This window comes from Microtus pennsylvanicus, chromosome 1, assembly GCF_037038515.1.
Source record: "Microtus pennsylvanicus isolate mMicPen1 chromosome 1, mMicPen1.hap1, whole genome shotgun sequence".
In the NCBI taxonomy this organism is placed as follows: Eukaryota; Metazoa; Chordata; class Mammalia; order Rodentia; family Cricetidae; genus Microtus; species Microtus pennsylvanicus.
This window is the reverse complement of record NC_134579.1, coordinates 71,165,505-71,190,127: the sequence shown is the minus strand read 5'-3', so window position 1 is coordinate 71,190,127 and position 24,623 is coordinate 71,165,505. Positions and strand designations below refer to the sequence as shown.

The 24,623-nt window shown below is 46.1% G+C and overlaps 1 protein-coding gene across 4 annotated transcripts in view; it reads left to right on the top strand.

Moving 5' to 3' along the window:
• St6gal1 (ST6 beta-galactoside alpha-2,6-sialyltransferase 1) overlaps positions 1-24,623 on the top strand; it is a 139,952-nt gene that overhangs the window by 25,835 nt on the left and 89,494 nt on the right. For all 4 annotated transcript variants that reach the window (XM_075967773.1, XM_075967768.1, XM_075967780.1 and 1 more), the window contains exon 2: positions 3,340-3,483. The gene's annotated coding sequence lies outside the window, so the exon portion shown is untranslated. The remainder of the gene's footprint in view (positions 1-3,339; positions 3,484-24,623) is intronic.

Here is a 24,623-nt window from a genome sequence, read left to right as displayed (position 1 = left end):
ACATGAATTATACCTGTATCACCTGTTGCCTTTGCTGTTCACCAGCGCTGCAAATAGCAAGGTCGGCTTCAGTTTTCTTAGTTTCTGTTCACCTCTGTCCTCTCACTCAAAAGCATGGCCTTTGCTTCCCTTTGTCTGTAAGACTTTTGTCCCCCAACCTGAACACTTGTCAGAACACTTGTCTTTGTGATCTGACTACCCTTTCCCTGCCTGTTCTTACTCAGGCACTCCCCCCCCCCCCCCCCCCCCGATCTAGCATCAAGGATCTGCTCTGAGATGGAAGCTGAGCTTTTGTGAGCACAAGAAAGGATAATCCAGACTCCTGGTACCCCATCCTCATTTCCACGAGTGTGGTTGTGATGTGTGGGAGAAAGCACCATGGAAGAGATGCCACTCCTCTCTGGCACAGTGGCCTTGGAGGTTGCTGTTTCCATTGCGCAAACCCCTGGGAAGTCTTTGACCCAGCAATTTGATCTGCCAGACTGCTACTTAAGGAATTGATTATGGGTTTATTCCAATACACACACACACAATTGCAAGAAAAAGAAACAATACCTTGCACTAAAATTAAACAGGCGTGAAGTCTGAACATCTCAGTGAGCTTCTGTACAATTAGAATATCCGACCCTGTGGAGCTTCGCATTAGATTTTAAGCTTTCAGTATCAAATATATTTTATGCACATATCCTCCACCCCCCCCCCCAAAAAAACCCTGAAAAATGCACGACAGAGTTGAAGCTATAAAAGCGATTAGCTTTGTATCTTCTTTCATGGCTTGTGGCTCTTGCACACATTCAGTCCTTCCTTCTTACCTAACTGTTACCTTTCCCTGTTCTCCTGTCTGCACGCCATACTGTGCCCACAAGTACATTTGTTTACATATGAACATATATTGTTGGCTAGGCTCCAGATTTGAAGAACATGTCAGGTTTTTTGTTTTTTTTTCTTTTCTTTCTGAGATTATGTGAGCTTATTAATGTTTTTTTCTTCTAAGCATTCCAAGTTCTTCCGTTTTTATGAAAATTTTGTGGGTTCGTACACACACACACCCACACCAAATTTTCATTATCTGTTCATCTGTTAATAGGCAAATTGGTTCCAATCGCTTCCTAGAGTGAGCAAAACAGCAATAAAATGATGTGCAAATATCTGTATGGTAAGGCAAGGAGTTCTCTGGGTATTTGCCCAGGAGTGAAACAGCTGGGTCATGTGCTAGTTCTATATCTACTTTTTTTAATATTCAAACTGATTTCCACAGCGGCTGTATTAATTTGCCTTCTCACCAACAGGGTACAAGGATTCCTTCCTGTCCACGTCCTCTTCAACATTTGTTGTCAGGTCTGTTGTTGATAGCCTTCCTGACTGGGATGACATAGTATCTGAAAGTAGTTTCACCATTTCCCCGATTGCTGGGATATTGAAGTCATTTAAACGTATTTACCGGCCATTTGTGCCTCTTTCTTATTTTCTTTTCCTGTACTGGAAGCCATCTATTCAGTTTGTTGGCCCATTTGTTAATTGGCAATTTTGTTCGTGTGAATTTTAGTTTATGCGATTCTTTGTAATTCAGGCTCTCAGCCCCTTGTCTGCCGTGTGACTGGCCAAGATTTTCTCCACTCAGTGGGCTGTGTGTGTGCTCTGCTGGTTATTTGCTTTGCTTTGCAGAAACTTTCTGTGTTCGGGTTGTCCATCTGTTAGCGGCTGGGAGTAGAGCCCGCGCTATGGGTGTTCTATGTAAACTGTTCTTGCCCGCCCCCATGAAGAGCATTCCCTGGGCTTCCTTCTCGAAACCAAGGAGTTTCAGGTTTTAAATGAAGACCTTTGATCCACTTTGAAGGGATTTTTGTATAAGGTGGAGATGCGGATCTATTTTTATCTTCTGCAGGCAGAAATCCAGCTTTGTCATCAGTTTGTTGAGCAGGCTATCTTTACCCCCTACCTCCACCACCGAACGGCGTGTTTATTTTAACCTCCGCTGTCAAAACTTAGTCATAGCTTGTCATTTATTTGTGTCCTCTGTCCTATTCCATCGGTCTCCCTGTGTATTTTGATGCCACTATCACACTGTGTTTCCCATTACTGTGCTGTAGTGTAGAATTTGAGGCCAGGTATAGGGATACCTCCAGCTATGCTCTTACTCTTAAGGATTGCCTTAGCTATTCATGGTCTTTTGTGTCTTTATATGAACTCTTGAATGGTTTTTATTTTCTAAACTTGTCAAATATGGCATCGGAATTTTGATAGGTATTGTATTGGATCTGTTTTTTTGTAGAAGTCTTTTGCTTCTTTGTTTTGATATATTTCTAAATATTTATTTTTTGGCAGGGTAGAGTTTCAAATACTATATGTAATTATCACAAAAAGAATTTGTCTGGACTTAAATGCCAAGCCTTTGAGAGTCATGTAGAATTTATAGTTCAACTATGTAGGGCACCACACGTGGGTTCTAGGGGACCCCGGGGCACACGCATATTATGTAGCCCTTAAATGACACTGCAGAACACTGGGAGGGCTCACATTAAGCCACACCTCACCCCTTCCCATCTTTATAAAAAAAAATCTGGCTAACAGGAAAGATTCCCCCCATCAGAAAATATAGGTCTATCATGGGTAGTTTTCTTTTCTTTGTTCTTTTTTTTTTTTTTTTTTGAGACAGGGTTTCTATGTGTAGCTTTGGAGCCTGTCCTGGAACTTGCTCTGTAGACCAGGCTGGCCTCAAACTCAGCCATTCACTCTCCCAAGTGCAGGGATTAAAAGTTTGTGCCACCACCACCTGGCTACTTTTTTTTCTTCTTTTAAATGTATAAATGGAACCTGGATTTCTTTGGCCCAAGGTAAAATGCAGTTAACCCAATCTACGCAGATGCAGCCTCTGGACTGAAAACGCAGACCCAGTTAGAAGTGCTTGCGGAGTGAGCGAGAAGTGTCATATTTGTAAGAGCAGGAACAGTGTGTTCTGGGTTGGGATACTGCGCAGGTTTGATGAGAGCAACAAAACTGCGGGCTTTGTCTGCACACAGGACTCGGGCTGGGTGGGAAGATGTCTTACCTCGCCTTTCTCTGGGTAACTCGCTGGCTCCTGTGATGTTTGCTTTCCTTAGTTTGTTCCTCAGACTGGGCGAGAACAGGTGGATATGGGCGAGCAAACAGCCAGCTCAGGTCATTTGGGAAGAGGCTAGCTTCCTCCTGGGGGTGATGGGCTCTGAAAGGGACTCTGAATGGGGAGCTGCTGGAGCAGGGAGGTGGTGGCAGAGGTGGGAGGGAAAGGGTGCTTCCTATCACTGTTTGTGTTTACTCCTGTGTTTCTGAGCTCAGCTTGCATCTCACTTTTCCCTGCAGGCAGGGCTAGAGCCAACTGTGCCAAACTCAGCAGCCAGCGGCTCAGAGGGAAGCAATCAATGCCACAGAAGCCAACTGAAATGAACTGGCCCCTTTGAGCCTCTCCCAAATACCTGGCACTCCACTTTCCGTTCGAATGCTGAGGTAAGAACCCTTAAATCCAGCTCATGGGAGGTGGCAGAATGCCTCTTTGGGGGAAAGCCAGGGCAATTCTCTAAGGCTCAGGGAAGAAGGAGCAGTTGTTTTTAGTTCCAAGCATCTGCTTCCATCCCAGTCCACGTGGAGGAGGCAAAGTCACTGGAGGCCAAAGAGTCTTTGTTAGTGCAGAACTTCCAGAATCTTTCATTTTCTCCATTGCTAAGGAAACTTGAGCCCTAAAGAGGATTAACTAGACCAGATTCAGATGGATGCATATGTGCTCTGTTCTGCCCAGGAAAGCCAGCTTGCTTACACACACACACACACACACACACACACACACACACACACACACATACACACACACACACACCAAATCCAAGACACATACACAGATGACAAAAATTATGCAGGGTGGTTATGGCAAAGCGTTCCAGTAGGTTTACCAAAAATGATTTTAATAAACTTAGATGTGTTCTGATTATAGAAGTTCACGTCGAACATCTGGAATAAAATAAAGCAGAGTCTGAAAACAGCCCTCTGTTAGAGCTCCCCCTTGGCTCCCATGCGATACCCATGCCTTCTGCTTGGAGGTGGAGGGACGACTCCACGAGGGGGAGGAGAGCTTTCACCCAGTCTAAAATGTCTCCAGAGTTGGTTCTAAGCATCGCTGCAAACCAGTTGTTAAAAAGCGGTAGTGCACACCTTTAATCCCATCACAGACACAGGTAGATCTTTTGAGTTCAAGACCAACCTGGTCTACAGAGTGAGTTCTAGAACATCCAGGGCTGCACAAACAGATCCTGTCTCAAGAAAACAAAACAAACAAAAAACAAAACAAAGCACTATAGTCCCCTCTCCACCAAGTCAGCCAAGAACTACAGAAAAAAAACAAAAGACAAATCAGTATAAACCAGTTGGCAGCTTAAAATTGACCCTTGTGGGAAAGTGACATATTGCCATGGAAAATGGAGAAGCTACAAAGGCTTCCTAGGACTTTTTTCTTTTGGTGGTGCTGGGGATCAAACCTAGGGCCTTGAGCATGTGAGGCAAGGGCTGGACCACTGACTCTGAGTCTCCTACCCATGGATAGTAGGTGGTCAGTCCATGGGATCTGGGAGAATAAGAGGGCACGGTCTGTGGTCTGTGCGCAGTCTCTCACGGCTAGCTATGATGGTGGCTATTATGATAGCTACATAGTGGCAAGGAGAATGACCCGGGGGAGGCTCCTTGACCTCTGCAGGGAGGGGTTAGGCTACCAGGAAACCTTTGGTTTATTGATGGAGAGAAACTGGTTGCATTTCTCTCTCTGATAGACATCTTGGGGGGGGTGTTCTGAATTATTGATACTCTTTCATAAAGGCGGATGAAAGCCCTCCATTTACTGACCAACATCTGGGGTGCATTTTCTTCCTGGAAAAGTTGAGGAGCTGGCCAGGGGAGTGTGGAAAGAAAGCCTTAGCAACATTAGATGTGAAAGCCAGGACCCAGTCAGAGCTTTTGACTCTTCATCTCTGAGGGAGGGTGACTGTGACTTCCTGCCAAACATGAGGCTTCAACAAAAGCCTCTTTCTTCAAGGCCCCTCACCCCCACCCCTCTGTCAGCAGATTAGACTTAATTAAATTGGCATAATGGAGTCCTGGCCTCTGCCCTTCCTTTCTGAGTCTTCTGGCTCCGACTTTGCACTTTTTGCACTTCCTAAAAGAGAGTATAGGGACAGGGTGAGACTTCGGTGACATTCCAGTTTCCTTTGTGGTTCAGAAAATGAGAAAGGTGGGAAGGGTCACAGCAGGCACCAGGGCCCTCACCCTCATCTGAAAAATCCAGGCCACCTAGCAGCTGGTGGTGGTGAAACTATGGGATCCTAGAGTGGTGTGGGATTTCCCCTTTGTATGCTGTGAATATGATTGGTTAATTAATAAAGAAAAATGGCTTGGCCTGATAGGGCAAAAGAATAGCTGTAGGCAGGGAAAACTAAATGGAATGCTGGGAGAAAGGAGGTGGAGTCAGAAAGAAGCCATGTAGCCCTGCAGGAGCTAGACAGAATATTAGCCCCTAAGCCACAGCCACATGATGATGCACAGATTAATAGAAATGGGTTAAATTAATATGTAAGAGTTAGCTAATAAGAAGCTAGAGCTAATGGGCCAAGCAGTGATTTGATTAATACAGTTTCTGTGTGATTATTTTGGGACTAAATGGCCCAGAACCAACAAGTGGCCTCTTTCCCTCCTACAAATTGGCATGCCAATGTGGTGGACTAAATCTATGTAAAACCTGAGAGAACTTGAAAAGGAACTCTAAACACTAAAAATCAAAGTTTTGCTGCATTTATTTCCCCTAATGGGCTTTGCTTGCTGGGGGCACACTGCAGCTCCTTTAAGAGAGGTTATCCTGATTCAGTGGTAGGGGAAAAAAAAGCTATGCTTTTGAAATGCCAGCTTTCTGTGCTGTGCTGTGCTGTCAGCATGAACTCCCATTCTTTCTGGAGGTCCATCTATGGAGCACTTGAATGGGGTTTGTGGGCCTGGGTGCTTGTATGCCCACTTGGGAAAGTAGCTGAGACCATGGCCGCAGCTCAGTGCCCCCTGCCTGGGCAGGCAGTAGGATCAGGACTGCTAGGAGTGCACAGGCAGGAGAGCATGGCAGATTCCTGCTGCCATACACAGAGATATTTCCAGGCTGCGCAATGCTCTGCATGGCATATCTAGCTATTACTCAGATAAAAAGGGATTATGTGCTGCATGCTCATTCTCAGAGTTAAAGTGCTGAGCATGGCTCCTACCTGGCAGTCCCAGAGTAGGAGTATTGGTACCTCTGCCATTTTAAAATTGGAGAGAGGTGGAGACAGCATCCAGAGGCACTCCAACCAAGCTGCTTACCATTGTAAAAGCTGTTCAAGACAGTAAAGAATTACAGATACATAATAGGACAGACTCAGACATAAAATACCTCTAAATGGGTCACGGTGTTGGATAAATGTACATAGGCTTGGGAGAGAGAAGAAAAAGAGTATAGAGAGTTGGAAAAGAAGTAAATGGTTTAAAAAAATAAAACAAAGTCTTTAAAGAGTCAGAGTACAGACGGTCATATATTAAAGAGTTAAGTAATAATAAGCCACGTAAAGATGGAAAATTCACAGAGAGTCTGTACTATGTATATTATTGTGTTATCTTTGAATTTTTTTGACTGCAAAAAATATTTTTGACAGCAGAGAGACCTTTGATTCTGGGGATTGCTAAGCTAAGCCAACATATATATTTCAAAGGAATCTTAAATTCAAAATTTGAGTCTAAGGATATGTTGCTTTGGAAAAGAGGTTCTTCTTTTGTTTCCACAGAGGATGAGAACCTGTGTATTCCTTCCAGACTAATATAGTTTGATGGACCAAGACCTCCTGAAAGGTTGCCTTGAATACCCCTCAAAAAATTACTTCACCCAATAAACAGCAGGAAGTACTTTGGAGAGTACTACAACCAAATTCCCAAATATTGTTTATAAATGTTTCTTTATATTTAAAGGGGGATATGCTAGAAGACTTGCATTGGTATGGATCTTGGTTTATTGATACAAATTTAAGGTCAATCTTATTATATGTATATTTCTGCTCTTGATTAAGGTATCGTGATTGTGTAGTTCATTTAAAAATGTAATGTAAAATTAAGAAATATAGGTTAATAGTCATCTGTAATAGTCAAGCTTGTAGTCAGTTAGGTTTTATAGATATAGAAATAAATTTTAGTTAGCTATTCTTAAAATCTTTCAAAGACCTTCAGAATATGGCATTTAAAATGTTTTAAGAGCTTAGGACTTTTTATGACAATGAGATACATCTGCTCCTGGCAGCACCAATTACTTCAAGAAGAAGACAGGCATTGAAGAGGCTACTTATGGAGTTGGTTAGCCATTTGGGCAAGAAACTACTCTTGCTTGGACTGCAGGACCAGCAGAAAATGACTGCTGAACTTGCCTAAAGGTGAGAAAGGACCTTCGAGGTTCCTGTTTCATGAAAGAGTCTGCAAGACATTCTGCAGGACACAGAAGAAAGTGACTGACAAACTGCCAATATAGGTGGAATTGTCTTTGAAATTTTCTGTTTTGTGGAAAAGTCTTCTGGATACTATGGGCCTGTAGGCTGAAGATGGATGCCCCAACAGTACAGAAGAACTTTGAGTGACTACCCAGGCAGCAAGGTGTCTCTGTCATTTCTAGAGTTTTGGAAGTTGCTTACAATGCACTTCCTGTTTACTTAGGTAATATTATATCCTTCTGCGATCTTTGATAAAGTTCAAGAATTGATAGTTATAGTTTTGCTTAGTTATGATAAAAGATAAAGTAGATATAAATATTATAACTGTAACTCTTGCTTGATACCTGTTTTGTATATGCAACTTTACTATGTTAAAGTTAAAACATTACTTTTTATTTAAACAGAAAAGGGGAAGTTGATGTTAGATTTTCCTTTGTACGCTGTGAATATGATTGGTTAATTAATAAAGAAAACTTGCTTGACCTGATAGGGCAAAAGAATAGAGGTAGGCAGGGAAAACTAAACGGAATGCTGGAGAAAGAAGGAGGAGTCAGAGAGAAGCCATGTAGCCTTGCGGGAGCCAGATGGAACATTAGCCAGTAAATCACAGCCACGTGGCGATACACAGATTAATAGAAATGGGTTAAATTAATATGTAAGAGTTAACCAGTAAGAAGCTAGAGCTAATGGGCTCAGCAATGATGCAGTGATTTAATTAATACAGTTTCTGTGTGATTATTTCGGGGCTAAGCGGCCAGGAATCAACAAATGGCCTCTCTCCCTCCAACACTGGAGAGGAAGAGGTAGCCTGGGGCAGGCTTGGTCCCTGAGGCTGCCTGACCCCTGAGCTGTTGTTGTATGTAACCAACAAGTGGCCATGGCTGATGTTTCCAGTTGCTAGTCCTGCCCTTGCCCTTCCCAGGCCTTTCTCTACATAGTGGCCAAAGTTCTAGTACCCTTCAGAAGCAGTCTGAAGTGTTCTTGGATATATGCCTCCTTCCTCTTCAAGGGCTTGGTTTCCCTTCTCAAAGATGATGCAGGAGAAGAAGGCCTTACTCTAAAGACTATGAGGAATCTTTGTGAGGTAAGAAAGAGTAGGTCGTAGATGGAGCCGCCCCCCCCCCCCCCCGTGTCACCTTGCTCTGTGTTTTGTCTCCAGCAAGATGTGTCTGCACCCATGCCTCAGATATGAAACTTAAGTGCTGATATAGTTAAGGTCTGTTCAGAGTGCCCTTTGCAGCAAGTGGTCTTCCAGGTTGGGGCTTTGCATCCTAGCTTCACCAGGCCTTTCCTACCCTAAGGGAGTATGGTGTCACCTTGGAACAGCTGCAGTGGAGTTTGCAACTCTCTGAGCTGATCTGCTAAATCCCAGGTCCCTTTCTTGTAGGGTGAGAGACCATCAATCAGATGAGGGAGCCTGCCCTTCCTGCAGCTTCCACTTGATGCCCCAGGTGGTGAGCCTGCTGTAACTGTCCCAGCCCTCCCTACTGGCTAGAAATGGGGTTTCTGACCCCTGAGTTTTCAGATGTCTTTACAGGGGCAGAGAATGATGGATAGACTTAATTTTCCTCTGTGGTTGGGGGTGGGGTCTGGCTCAGCACAGTGATTTCCAGTTCTGCCCAAATTTCTGCATGTGCCATGATTTCATTTTTCCTTATGGCTGTATAAAATTCTACTGTGTAGACAGACTTGTCTTTATCTTTTCTCCAGTTAATGGGAGTCTACCTGGTTCTTTCTTCTTGCTATGATGAATGGTGCAGCTATAAACATAGATACATAAGGCATTGTTCTTCAATGTGTTGACTGAACCCTTTAGGAATATGCCCAAGAGCAGCACAGTTGCATGTCAATTTGCTGAGAAACCTCCATATGGGCTCAACAATGGCTGTTTTAGTTTACATACTTATCAGCAATGAATAATGGGTCCTTTGCCCCACATCTTCACCATAATTTATTGTTTGTTTTCTTGACTGTGGTGAGATTTGTGGTTTTAATTTACATTTCCCTGGTGGCTAAGGGCATTGGACAATATTAGAATGCAGGTCTCGACTGTCTGTGTTTGTTATGTGGACTGCCTGTTCAGTTCACTGACACATTCACCGACTGTGTGTGTTTAGTCTTCACCATCCTTTCTCTTTCCTGGATACTACATCCCTTGCCTGAGGTGTACTTGGCAAAGAGTTCTTCCTGTTCTGTAGGCTGCCCATTCATTCCAGTGTTTGCTCTCTTTGTTGTATGGAAGCTTCTTGATTTCATTTCATCCCTCAGAGGATTATTTCTTGTGCTATTGAAGTCCTGTTTAGCAAAAAAAAAATCCCAGGCAAGAAGACTTTGATGTAGTTTCGTAGATATTTACTGAGTGTCTACTACATGGCAGCCAAATAGCCCAGTTTGATTGCAACACACAGATCTGACAAAGACAAGGGGAGGAACTTCCTTGAAACAAGACCTTATAGGACATAGGCTCTCCTTTCTGCTGGAGCAATGCACCTTCAGCTTGTCTTCCAAGGACTCCAAAGGCAGAACCAAATCTGAAGCCACTGTGCATCCCAAAGCACTGGGCCCGTTACTCTTTGAAATGTTCAGTCTGTGACTAGCACACAAAGCAACACATGGAGGGCTGGCCTGTCGGGGCCAGACTCGTCAAAAATACCTTTCTTCCAGAGTGGAGGCATGGGAATTTAGAAATATAGTAAGGAATACGAAGACACAAACAAAAATTATAAAATGCAGAAACACATAGGATAGCATCGGGAGGGAATTTTAGTGAGTACTGAAAATTCGTCCATGTTTAATTTCCAACATCTTAAGATACCCCTGACTTAAAAAGGTAGAAGTAGAACAAAAGGACTGCATTAACATAGAAATTGAAAGTCATGGGGCACATTCATCGCTCACGCCCTAGACCACTCTGTAGGCAAACCACTCCCTGGGTAGAATCCCAAGTTATTTCCATAAAGGGAACTAAAATTTGGCTGGACCCTTAGACTTTTGTTTTAGGTAGGAACCAACTACTTCCCTATTTCAGGAGCGCGAGGTCTGGCTACTAGCTACACTTGTTTACAATAGCCTTGAGAGAGTGGAACTCTGATTTACCACCAGGTGGGACCTTTGAGTTAGAAGCACAATAATCTCAACTAAAAACAAGTCCCCAAACTCTCTGACCTTTGGCCTCTTTGGACCTCCACAAACTTGACACAAGTTAGAGTCGCTTAGAAGAGGGAACATCAAGTGAGAGGATACCCCTGCTAGACTGGCTTATGGGTATGCCTGACATACATTTTCTTGATAGATGGTTGATCTGGGAGGGCCTGGCTCACTGAGGATGGTACCATCTCTGGGCCGTTGGTCTTGGGTTCTATAACAAAGCAGGCTGAGCAGGCGATGGGGAGCAAGCGAGTCAGCAGCTCTCCTCCACGGTCTCTGCATCAGCTCCAGTTCCTGCTTTGAGATCTGCACTGGTTCCTCTGATAAACTATAAAAAGTGCAAGTGAAATCAACCCTTTCCTCCTCAAGGTGCTTTCGGCTGTGGTGTTTCACCACAGCAACAGAAACCCTGACTGGGACACGGGGACAGTGGGACCACTGAGGGAGGAGGCAGAGTGGCCAGCTGCTGCCTAGAAAGTCACTGTCAGATGGAGAAGGGTACTCTGCTCCAAGCTTGGACTGGTAGAGTCAGGGGGCCAGTTTCGCAGAGAATCAAGACTCCCTATGACTGTGGCACCCCTGCACCTTGGGAAGGAGGAAAAGCGAGGTCCTGCAGGGCACCCAGAGAACATAAAAATAGGATTAAATGAGTTCCTTAACCTCCTCCCTTGGAAGAAGTAGAGGCCCAGAAAGGCGAAGGCCCTGTCCACTGCTCAAGTGGAACTGGGATCTGGTCTCTTGACTGACCAGGGTCATCAAACTTTCTGGTCAAAAAGAAGGCTGTTCTGGAGGCCTTCACGCCACCTTCCTGTCTCAGTCTGCAGAGGGCTTTGCCGCTAGAGGCATCTGTAGCAAAGACAAGCCGGGATGGGGAGCTGGTGCCTTAGTTAGCAGAGGTCTCTGCCTCTCCGCTCCTCCCTTCCCCACCCCTCCACCCCACTGTCTCCTTTAGTGTGTGTTTTTCGCGGTTGGGGACCTTGCCATTGAACGCCCACATAGAAGTGCTCAGTTTTGCAAGGTTTGATGCTAAACTCTAACCTGAGGACAGCTGCAGTCTCCCCAGGCCCTGGAGGCTCTCTGACCAGTTTTCTCCAGTATCAGATAGCTTGAACAATTTCTACCATGAATGAAGATTAATAGTAATTTGCATAAGGCTTTTCTCTTGAAAGGAGGTGCCTATTAAATGTTGCCATTATTATGCTTCATCTGCCTTTACCTAAGATTGATTAATAGACAACAACCTTGTCTGTGTTTAAATTACTCAACATGCGGAGTTTCGGCATCTGTCTACACATCTGGGGACTGCGATAATGTTCACAGCCCATTGCCCGCCCCTCCACATTTCTTTCTGTGCTGTATTTGTCCCTCCCGCTCCTTTCTGTCACCTTTCCACCTCAGCAACGGCCAGATCTGCTTCCTGTCACTCCAGCGTGTGCGTTTCCTGGGCCTCGTGAGGGTGGAGTTCTGTAACACGCACCCTTCAGATCCCTCAGCACCTTTATAATGTTGATCTCTGTTATGCGAATCAGTCATTTCTTCCTTTGTTGCTGAAAGGGTGTGGATGTCCCACAGTTTAACCACCGACCTTTAGGCAAATATTTGGATTGCTTTCAATTCTCAACTATTAAATTGAAGTATTCATCAGGAATTTGTGCGTGGGGGGATCTTTATATAGCTGTGGACATAGATTTCTCTTGTGAAAACCCATGGTCGAGCAGTTGGTGCGCGTTTGCTGTTTAGGAAGCTGCACACTGTCTTCTAGAATAGCTCTGCAGATGCTCCACTGCCTTGCCAGCGTCTGTAGCCAGGTGCTTTTAGCTTCAGCCACTTTCCCTGGGTCGTCTTTCCTGTGGTCCTCCGGTCTGTATTTCCCTCCAGGTTAATGTTGTTCAGCCGCTTTTCATGTATACGTCTACTAGCTACATATTTCCTTATATGAAGTTTCAGCTTACGTCTCTGGGCTTTTATTAAAAAGATTATTTTCATGGGACTGGAGTGATAGCTCAGAGTTTAGGAGCATTGACTTCCCTTCCAGAGGTCCTGAGTTCAATTCTCAGCAACCACATGGTGGCTCACAGCCATCTATAATGAGAACTGATGCCCTCTTCTGGCCTGCAGGCATACATGCAGAGAGAACACAGTATACATAATAAATAAAATAAATCTTAAAACAAATGTTGGTATTAGAAATTACATTGAATCTCTTCTTACAGTTCATTTGGAAGATTGGCTTCTATATTCTACCATTGAGGCTTTATTAGCTAGGTTTTGTAAATGTTTCCTCAAATTTGTACTGTGCATGGAGCTGGAGATACAAATAACATAATAATTATAGCTGAGTTGAGTAAGTATGATGTCCGTTCTGGTAAGAGGGGACCAGCGGTCCTGACGTGAGAAGTGTCCTGGGGGAGAACGGATGGTTTCACAGGCACGAAGAGTTAGCTGTGTGTGGAGGTGAAGCAGAGGCCGCGGCTTGACAGAGTTAAGGGTGCTTTGATCTGCTTGAGCAGTAGGGTTTGCAGGCGGTGGAGGCGGTCTGTCATCCCAGCTCTCTGATTACACTCCTCTTTTCCAGTCCTTTTCGCTTTGAAATAATTACAGAATTCACCAAAAACTGCACAGGTGGTTCAGAGCCAGGTAGGACCGAGCTGGGGTTTCCCCAGTTGCCCCGTCTTGTGTAATTACAGAACACTGGGAAGGGCGGGTTCCCAAAGCACTGTGCTGACCAGGCAGTGCTCTCGGCTCTGCGCAGACCAGTGCAGCCACCACTGCAATCGGGATTCAGAAGTCATCCATAACCACAGAGACCTCCCTACTGCTCTGCTTTTGACATCGCGCTGGCTCCTCCTACTTCTGCATCCGATTGGATGTCTCACACAATGTGGAATCTTCAGAGATACACTTTAGATGCCCCTCAAGCCCACTGACATTGTTGACTGTTGCTTGTTTTCTCTCTTTTCATGGCTGAGTACTATTCCATGGTATGGATGTAAGATATCCTAACCTGTGTATTCGTTACTTTTCTATAGCTGCAACAGAACACCTTGGCCAGAAGCAAGTCAAGGAAGAAGGTCTATTTTAGTTTATGATTCCAGAGGGATTAGAGTTTATAATGGTAGGGATGACATGGCAACAAGGAACAGGCATGCTGGCAGAAACAGGTGAAGCACGATCAATAAAAACTCAGAGAGAGAAATTGGGGTTCAGCCTGAAGACGAGAAAAGAAAAGCAGTCAGCCACTGGCTCTTACCTAGACCTCAGTCCCAAATGGCGATCCTGCCTCCAGGAATCAGAATGAGACCGTGTCTGAGAGCTGTCTCCTCCCATTTTATAAACCCTCTCTCGGGCTGGGATTAAAGGCATGCACTGCCCGGTTTTCTAAGGCAGCTAGTGTGGCTACCGGGAATAAAGGTGTGTGTCACCACTGCCTGGTCTGTAAGTGTTACGAGCTGGGGTACTTCAGCTCCAGGTTCTTTTCCAGTAATATCTATGAGGACTCTGTGGCCTTTTCCCCAGAGAGCGATGAGTAACCAGACCAAGCAAGAAAATTGTTTTTATAATGATTCTTTACTAGCAACTTCAATATCCAATTCATCAATGGGGGTTACAATCTCAATCGGCATGGGGGATTGATAATGGGCAACACACAGGCAATTCAATATCACAATTATTAATCCTACTAAGCCTAATACATAAAACCAATTCATAACCTTAATCTAACTTATCACTTATTCATAAAACACTTCTTAACCTTAACTTATCCATTAACATTTTCTAATCTTATCAATTATCCATAAAATATCTCTTAACATGTCGCACACTAAACGTATGTATTAACACGTCTATGCTCTTCTCTTAACATCTCATACACACATGAAATAGCATCATACAGCCTGGTATTCCCTGGCTTAAAAAGGGCTTTTTGAATTTTTTCAGGCTGGGCTCTTGTCTTCACTGGGGGCTGGGTAGCGAAGATCGACTCTTGACCCCGTAGTCTGCGCTCAGGAGATAAGGTTCCGATATCAGAATGTAGGGCCTTGGACTCAGCTTTTCTGGTGACCGAGTCTCGGGAGACAAGGCTTTTAGTTCTCTACTCTTGAAGACGAAGCTTTGCTCTTGGGATGGCAAAGCGTTCTGTCTGCTCAGAAGACGAAGGGGAGGGCTGGAGAGATGGCTCAGCGGTTAAGAGCATTGCCTGCTCTTCCAAAGGTCCTGAGTTCAATTCCCAGCAACCACATGGTGGCTCACAACCATCTGTAATGAAGTCTGGTGCCCTCTTCTGGCCTGCAAGCATACACAGAGAAAGAATATTGTATACATAATAAATAATAAATATTTAAAAAAAAAAAAGAAGACGAAGGGGATGGCAAAGTGTTCTGAAAGGCAGAGTATCTTGTCTGTTCTCGGGAGACAGGCCTTCAGTGTCCACTCTCAGGGAATGAGGCTTTGCCTTCGGGCATGCAAGGCGTTAAATGTCTGTTTTCGGGAGACGAAGCTCTGTACTCGGGAGACAGAGCATTAAATGTTTAGGCAAGGCATTTAATATTTCTGCTTTTCAGGAGGCAGGCTTGGAGGATTCTTTCCACGGAGGCCTGATGCCAGAGCCATTGGGAGAAGTAGGATAACCGTCCTCCTTCAGCCTCCTCTTTTAAGTCAGTTCGAAACCGTCCCGCGTCTGATACTTCCGATAACCAGGTTCCTAGGTTATCAGTATCGACTGGCCACAGAAGGGTAGGGGTCCCTCTAGTGTGGCAAGATTATTTCGTTACCACGGTTGCTGGGTGCAGCCCCCACATCTGGCAGGGCCAGATGGGCGTGGCAGCCTTCAAGGGGCAAATGTTCTCTTAATATTTCACACACACAAGAAGAAATGCTTTTACATTACACCAAGTTACATTCATTCTTATTCTATAAATTTCCTGCTCTATCTTCACTACAGATTCCCCTTTATTCATTCAGAGGAATCTGTTTCCATGCTCATTACAGTAAGGCTGACCAGTGGGGCTGTTTGACTTTCTGATCTTCAGGCAAGCTTTATTTATTAAAATACAAATGAAATGCCACTACAAACAGGACACAGAGAGCTCACATCTCAGCCACATCAAGGAAGCAAAGAGTGAACTCTCAACCTTCCCTTAACAAAATACCTTACTTCAGTCAGGCCGCTCCTCCAAATGGTTCCACAACCTCCCCAAACGGGGCCACCACCCAGGGCCAAGTGTTCAAATACTCTAGCCTGTGGGGAACAAATTTCTCATTCACTACAGCCCTTTACCCATTGAAGGCTATTTTAGACTTGGGACTGATTTGATATCTGTAGCTTTTGTATGAACATAAAGTTTCTTTTTTTTTTCTGGGACAAGTGTCCAGGACTAGAAACAGTGGATTCTATGGCATACATGTTGTTTACTTTTTTGAGACTGCCAGAATGTTTTGTAGCATGACCACCTAACGGCCTTCCTGCCCCCCCCCCCCCCCCCCCGTCTCCCTGCCTATGCCAGGTGATACAGGGTGTGTCTTCTTCAACTGCTCCAGTCACTGCAGGGGAAGCTTTTGTGCCTGACTGCCTGTTTTCCTGACTGAGAGTGACTTGCCACTCTCGGATTTGCCTGCTTGAACTCAGACCTGTCTGCAGTTACAGCCTACAGCCTAGCGTGCCCTCTGATGGGTTCCCTCTTTCACCATTTCCAGAACCTCCCCTATGTGTTCCCTCTTTGACCCAGTCATTTTTCTGGGTGGCTAAGGAAGGAGATATTTCATGGAGCCATTTATTTTTTCCAGGGAGGACAGTTTTTTTTTTTTTTTTTGTCCTTTTTCTTCAGAGTTGAGCAAACAACCTCCAAGTGGGTTTTTTTTGCTGTGGTCCCACCCTGCCCCTCCCTGGCACCAGTGTCCCACCGTCTGTCCCTCTGGAACTGGCCTGGGGGAATGTTTTCTCAGGGTGTTTTGGTGGGATGGTGCTGAGAGCAGCCACTCCTCATCAGGCCTACCTCAGACCCAGTGTCTTCTGCTCTTCCTTCCTCTAGGCACAGGTGGTTTCTGCACGCTACAGACAAAACATAGGCACCTGACAATGATAACACGCTCACATCCTGGGCCCCAAGTGTTGTTCCCCGTTAGTTCATTTATCTTCACCATAAACGTAAGAAGGGCATAGTTTAAATGTTTGAACACAGAGAAGCAGGCATGCAGAAAGGTTTTACAGAAGATCACTAGGTAGCCATTGTGACCCCAGCAAGGTGACAGCTGCCTCGTTCCTGCCCACCGTCCCTGAACACTTCGGGAGTCTGTGAGGACACCCTGCTGTGGTGCGCTCACAGCTGTGTGCTTACAAGGTCATGGTCATGGGTCTCCCCTAGGGACTCACTTGGAGAAGAGTATTTGTGGCCAGTGTTTGCTGGGGCTGGAGCAATTTGGGGTATCGCAATGGAAAAGGAACTTGGTTGGAACTTGGTTGAAGGCAGTGAATGCATTTCCCCGGAGGACAGGAATGTCCTTGGAGATCTGGTGGGACTCCGCTGGTGAAGAGCCAGAGGAGCTTAGGTTTCAAATACCACACCCACCTGGGGGGCGGGAGCTGCAACTCTCTCTGAAGCAGCTGTGTGCTCAGGGCCCATTCGTAGACACTCTGGGGAGAGGCTGAAGGAGGTAGTACGGTCCCTGACCTGGGGAGATAGATAGCATGTGACCTCACTACTGCTAAGATTCTCAACTGTGCGCCCAGGCAGAGGTAACCTTGAGAGGGAACGGTAGAGACTGCTACCACCACCACCTAATCCCCCCTCCTCTCCCCCTCATTGTTTCTACCTATCAGGAATGGCTGGGAGAGAGTCAGCAGTCTATTCTGAGGCGTCTGGGCTCCAGTAGACTTCCTTCTAATCAAGACAGGATTAATAGCTGTTTTCTGAGCAGAGAGGAGAAGAGATTGGAGTGGTGGGGGTGCATGGCCCCTGGGGAGTGTTAGATCTGGCTGCCTGTCCTTCAGGTGTCCCCTGCATGAACACAAAACTGAATGTGAGCCTCCCCTGGCCATGTGGGGAAGCATGCCATCTACTTACTTCGTGGTACATCTGTTGGTATATCTTATATCATGGTTATCACATGGTTCCATGTGAGCACATGAGTCCAGTCCTCACCTCCACACAGGTTACCTGGAGAGAGAGAGAGAGAGAGAGAGAGAGAGAGAGAGAGAGAGAGAGAGAGAGAGAGAGACAGACAGAGAGAGAGAGAGAGAGAGAGATTGATTAACACCGACAAATGTGAAGTTACAGATTCTAGGTGGGGAACTCTGGAGCTGTGTGAGTGAACAATCTGAGAGACAGGACACTTCACCACAAAGTGATCCTGACGTGGGGCTTTCGACCTTAGCTTTGGCCACAGGCAGAGGAGTCCTTGTGTGATATTCAGGAAGCTATTTGGTGCCTGGCTCAATGCTTGGCCATGCAGGACCTTCCGCCTCAACACAGACCACTCTACAAGGTTACAGATGTCTAGCCTTTTACCCGCTAATGTACCCATGGGTATGAGGGGCGTCTCCAAGACTATGCCTCAAGGGGTAGCTGTCTTTTTCTGTTGTAGAGTGTGTTTATGAATCTGTTCGGCAAATCTAGAGGGCCACCATGATGGCTTAGAGAGTAATAGAGTTTTGAAACAGATTTGTGGGGTGTAATCAACAGTCCATGAAGATGACCCAGACTAGAAGAATGATTCAGAGATGGCCCAGAGGGAAAACACTTTTCCTACCAAGCCTGATGACCCAAGTTCCATCCCAGAACTCACGTAGGAAAAGAAGAGCAGACAGGTTGTCCTTTGAGGTACCTCCACAAGTGCTGTGGTACATGCACCCACAGTCCACTCACAAAGTAAGTGCATAAGAAAAAATGTGTGAGAGAGGAAGCGGGGGGGGGGGGGGCGGGGGGAGGGACTCTGGTTTTTTTTTTTTCTTTTTAAAGTAAATTGCGGTGTCGCTACATTCTGTTATGCATCTTTATATGCATTGGGTCATCTTTCCAAACAATAGACAAGAATATTTTTATTTTTCATATGATCAGGACTGTGCTTCCAGCATGAAGATTCCGTTCATTAATTAATTCAATTATTTACTGAGAGCCTGCTAAAGACCACAGTTGGGCTAGGTGCAAAAAGGGAACAAAGAGATAAACGGCTGCCCGTGGCTGTTTTTCTGCCGCTTGCTGGGACTTCTTGCTAAAGACTTTAACCTTGACCTGGCCCACTTGCTAAAGACTAGTTTAACCCTGACCTGGCTCTTTGGTGTGGGGGTGGTGTTTGCTTTCTGCTCCATGATTCTAGCAAGTAGAGACCTTGCTTTTGCAACCCCATGTCGTGTACTTGTTCAGTCCCTGAAGACAGTGGTAACTGGGAGGGTGCTGATGATCATGACAAAGTCTTGGCCTGCTAAACACTCATGTCTTAGAGCTGAGCTGCTTTAGGAGGCTTCCAAACTCCAGATCACAGATTAGATCCAACTAATAGCAAGACCCCAGGAGCTACAGCCAAGTGTTTTGTAGCCCGTTCAGCTCCCTACAGTCATGTGCACGCACCCCCCCAACTGATGCTATATGCTATTGGGGTCTGCTCTGTATCTGAAGCAGAGAAGTCCATCATGGGGTGCCTGGCTGTTTCTGTGCATCACTTCAGGGCAACGCATGATGTTCTACATCACATTTGTAAAAGAACTTTTAAACCTGTGTGATGCCATCCCATTTTCCTGATGAGGAAGCTGAGGCTGAGAGCAAGCGAAGAGCTGGTTTCAGTGTGTGTCACTACTGCCGTGGACGCAAAGCTAGGGTTTTCTTCCCCGCGCACCACATCCTACTTCAGTTACTGGTACTCGCTGAGTGCCTTACCATCTTGGGTGCAGAGACCTTATGGACAAAAGGCATGCAAGTCCTGTTGTCCGTTACCCTGGGGTGCTCTCCTGTACCAGGCTTTCTTTGGGGTCACCAACCAACTCCCAAATCATGACACAGAGACGTCTTATTAATTGTGAATGCTCAGCCTTAGCTCGGGCTCATTTCTTGCTAGCTCTTATAACTTAATCTGTATTTCTCCACCTACGTTTTGCCTGGGGCCTTTTCCTTTCTTTTCCTTTCTTTCATTCTACTTTCCCGCTTCTCATCTTGCTGGCAGCTGCCTGGTTTCTGGCCTAGGATGTAGCCCTATCTTTCTTCCCCTTTCTCTGCTGCCCCCCACCCTGTTTTATTTATCTCTCTTCCCACCAGCCCCGCCTATCCCTCTCCTTCCTAGCTATTGGCCAGTCAGCTTTTAACTAGACCAATCAGGTGGCTTAGGCCACAAAGTGAAACAACACACTCTGACATAATTAAAGGCAGTATAAACAAATGTAACACACCTTTACACAGTTATGTTCTGCAACCTAAACAAATGTAGCACACAGTGAGGAAGGTTTCACAACACTCCCCATGTCTCCTGTCTCAGGCAACTGTGCGGCTGTAGTCTGCTATGCTAAGAGGAAACCCACTGTTCTGGTCACCACTGGGACCCTACGTCACAGGGCTGTATCCTCTTGCTTATGGTTCCCCCCCCCCCCACTTGCTAACAGTATAGTTTTATTTTTTTTAATTTTTTTCAAAATTTTTTTGATGTTTATTGAGCTCTATATTTTTCTCTGCTCCCCTCCCTGCCTCTCCCCTTCAACACCTCCCCCCCCCCCCCTGCCACAAGGTCCCCATGCTCCCAATTTGCTCGGGAGATCTTGTCTTTTTCTACTTCCCATGTAGATTAGATCTCTGCCCGTCTCTCTTAGTGTCCGCATTGTTGTCTAGGTTCTCTGGGATTGTGATTTGTGGTTGCTTCTGGCTTCTATAGCATTCCCTGGAAAGCTCTCCTAATGGGCCCCTCCCTCTGAGCCCTCGCCATTTCCTTTAGCCTCACCCAGATAACTAAGTTCCTCCTGATAAAGGTGAGTTCCTCTGGCCACCCTGTCCTGCGTCCCAGGGAGAATTTGGACACAGTGTTTTCACTTGTCATTTCAGACGGTTTGCCAGAGTTTGCGGAAAAAGGCCTGTATTATTAATGCCCTCACTGGGAACAGCTGCGCCTGCCAGACTGTCATGTGAGACCCAGAACGCTCCTGAACCCACTAGGTCAGGGGGAAACTTGATCCTGCAGAGGTGGAGAGCAGCAGGGGAGGCAGAAAGCATTTGGAAGCATTCTTCTGTCTCCCATAGAGACCTAGCAAGGCTATGCCTCTGGGCAACTGACTCCACCTGCTCCCTGTGGGGCCCTTTGAAGCCTCAGCAAGATAAAAACAAAGATATTAGTAATTAGTTAGACAACCAAGAGGCACTGCGGCTTACAGCACCCACTTTGAAAGAAATTAGCTTTAGTGCTCAGAACTAGGCTATGGGGGCCCAGCAAGCGCGTGCATGTATGTGTGTATTTGTGTTCCTTTCAAAAATGAGAAGACAGGTTTTGGTGGGGTTTTTTGTTTTGTTTTTTGAGACAGGGTTTCTCTGTGTAACAGCCCTGGCTGTTTTGGAACTCAATTTGTAGACCAGGCTGGCCTCAAACTCACTGAGATCCACCTACCTTTGCCTCCCAAGTGCTGGGATTACAGGCGTGTGCTACCATTGCCTAGCAAGAAGACAGTTTCTTATTCAAGCTTGTGCGTGTAGTAAAGAGCAGCCGAGGGATGCAAGGCAGGTGTGGGTTGTTCAGGTTTCTTTCAGGACTTCGTGCCTCGTGACATAACAGTGTTTCTCAGGTTGTCCCCACTGTTGGTCCTGGTACTGAGGTTTTGGGCGAGCTCCTGAACCCCAACAGCCTGGGAAAAGAGATAAAGGTCCAGTGGCTTCTTCTCCCCCAGTTCATCTTTGGGATTGAAGATGCCACTAAGGCTTAAAACAGGTGTCAAGCAGTGTGTGTACTAAGCAGTCCTGGACAAGATGTGAATTCCACCTACTGTTTCCTTAGCCCCAAATGTTCTTTTAAAATGTCCTCCTTCCTCTCAGGGCAGTTACAGTGTCCTTTGTAGCTTACCTCTGTCCTTGTGACTAAACCTTAGCGTTCATGTGTGGACCCGACTGAGTTCCACACCAGCTGGTCAGGATGACTGAGGTGCTGGTGGGAGTTGATGGGCCACACCTCGCCTGCCCTCTGTTGGATTGCTATGTCCTTGGCTCTTAACATTCCACCAAAGCTCATCCCAGTTTAGAGCGGTGGTTCTCAGCCTACCTAATGCTGCGGCCCTTTAATACAGTTTCTCCTGTTGTGCTGACCTCCCCCCACCATAAAATGATTTTCATTGCTACTTCATAACTGTAATTTTGTTACCGTTATGAATTGTAATGTGTGTATATATATATATATATATATATATATATATATATATATATATGGAAATAGAGGGTTGCTGAAGGGGTCTCGACCCACAACTTGAGAACCGCTGATTTCAAGGAAAGACATATCACGATGTCCCCGGCTTGGAGTGGAGCCAGCCCTTCAGTCCTCACTGAAGCCTCCTGGTACTGATCCTGGAGCTTCCTATTCTCCCGCCTTCCCCAGCCCTGAGCACAACAGGCCCATTTCATGACCCAGTTTGGCCTTGCTGTCCTCAGCTGGGCTTTGCCTTGCTCTTTCTGGTAAACACGTATTCATCCTTCAAGGCGGGATGAGCCGTCCCTCTTCTGACTTCCTCTAACAATGCTGACAGCACCCCACCCCAGCCTTCAGTTCTTAATGCTTGATACAGTTTCTCAACCATCAGGTCTTTTTCTTCCCCGAAGGCCTAAGCAGCAGAAGGTGAATTCTGTTTGTTCCTGAGTCACCTGGTCTGGGACACATCTGTGTGCAAAAAAATTGATTAATAAGTTACATACCCATGGGTGGATCACAAGTGAATTACTTTTTATCAAAATCTTAGAGGCTAAAGAGTTGAGAGACAAAAGAAATAATTTTGGTTGATCTGAAGGCCAAGGAGAGTACCAAAAGCATCCTTTCATCCATAACCCCAGTCTCCCACCCCTGCCCTATTAAGGGACTGTGCAGAGTGAGACTCCCAGTCTCGGGCCAGTCTTGTCTTCCAAGAGGGGGGCCTCATGAGGCAGGGCTGAGTACAGCTTTGGAGGAAGAGTGGGAGTTCTGACTATTCCCCAAGGGAGTTGGGGGGAAGCCGTGCAGGGTGGGGATAAAAGCAGGGGCTGGAGGAAGCCTAAGGCCAGCCTCCCTTCCTCCCTGTGGTGATTAGGGGCACCTTGCTGGCTGCTGCCACTCCCTAAGAGCAGCTCCCAAGGAAGCAACACGAACGGTGTCCAAGTCTCCACTTGGAGCCAAGACTGCTCATATGGGCCGTTCTAGCTGACTGGCGCGTTGCCCATCTACATCCGCCTACTTCTGAGGCAGATGGGAAGTTCCCCGTGTCAGTCAGTGCTTTGTCTTCTGCACATGGCCAGATCCAAGTTTGAGGCCTGGACATAGACACTCTATTGGCTCATTGTGCTGCTTTGAGAAGGGTGGAGAAACCTTATTGGCTAAGGCCCCAGGCTGCTGCTGGTTCTACGGAGAGTTTTTCTGAGCTGGCCATTGTGCAGGGTGTTGCATATGACCATTGCCTTCTTGATGCCTCTGGATCCCCCAAAAGACACAGCTGGTGACACTGTGACATCATAAATGCACACCTAAACCTCAGCACAGTTAAGCTGCCCAAAGTAATATAAGCAAATGATGGTTGCTATGCCGTGGACCAGGTGTGCGTCTCCTTAACTACGATGTCCTTGCTTGTCAAGCCTAAGTGACCTTAAGTCTCCCTGGGTCTCCTGTTAAAAATGAGCCCAGCTAGGAATGACGGCACCCCGGCAATCACAGGATCCCAAGTTTTAGAAACGAGGTATGGTAACTTCTTGCCTGTTAAGGTATGGCTCGTGGTGGGCCCTCTTGTCAGCTAGTGTGTTAATGATTGAAAAGAAACTTGACTGTGAACAGGTATTCATCTTTTAAAAAAATCCATTAGTCCTAGGACTTGATCTTAAAAAGGATATAGACTCTGGCTTAGTGAGTAGCCAGCCACTCTAAAAGTCTAAACCCATCACCATGTGTGAGTAGAACGAGCTACCTTCCATTGACTCTTTTGCTTGCCATTGGGCTACCTGGATCTGGGGATGACGATGGGGGGAGGCTAATATGCAGCGTATGCAAAGTTGGCCTTTCCCCCCATGGATGCTCCGGATGCAACTGCACTCCAGGGGTGGAGCAGTGTGCTAAGTAAGGGCTAATGGCTTATCGACGAGAGAAAGAGTGTCAGACATTCAAAACAAAATGAACGTAATAGCAACTGGGCAGCACTGGAGCCAGAGAAGGCCGGTGGGGTTTCGTGGACTGCCCAGGAGTGAGCCAGCCAAGCAAAGCTGAAAGGTCGGGGCAGAGGACCCTTTGTGAAGGCCAGCAGGAGGCGTGCGATTGGTGACATCTCTGTTTGCAGTCCAGCGTTGGCACTGAGCTGGCTTTTGGTTTGCTTACACAAGAGCTCCAGTTACAGAAATAATAGCAGGCTTCTGGCCTCTTGGCGTTGACAGAAGTATGGCAGAGGCTGCAGTGAGTAGATCACATCCTGCTGTCGCCTACTGTCGCGAAAGGTTCTATCTCTTATCCGAGACCACTTTCTGTTTCCAACAGCATACAAAACAACTCAGCAAAGGCTTCCTATAGGATAGGAATGCCATGAAAGGTGCTGTTATAGAGGAAAGGAACCCCGGGGAAAGAACATCCTCAGATATTTCCATCCCAAAGAGCCAGGGTTACCTAGGAGTTAGGGTCCAGGGAGTTAGGACTACTGCTTTGATGGTGGCCTGGGCTCTTTCTCATTTTTTCCTTACACTAACTCTCTAATCCTGATGGTAGGATTACTGTTTTACAAACAAGAAAGCTGGGACCCACAGACTGACCTTGGTTGCCCTAGGTAACAGTGCCACGAATGGCCCTGGACTTTAC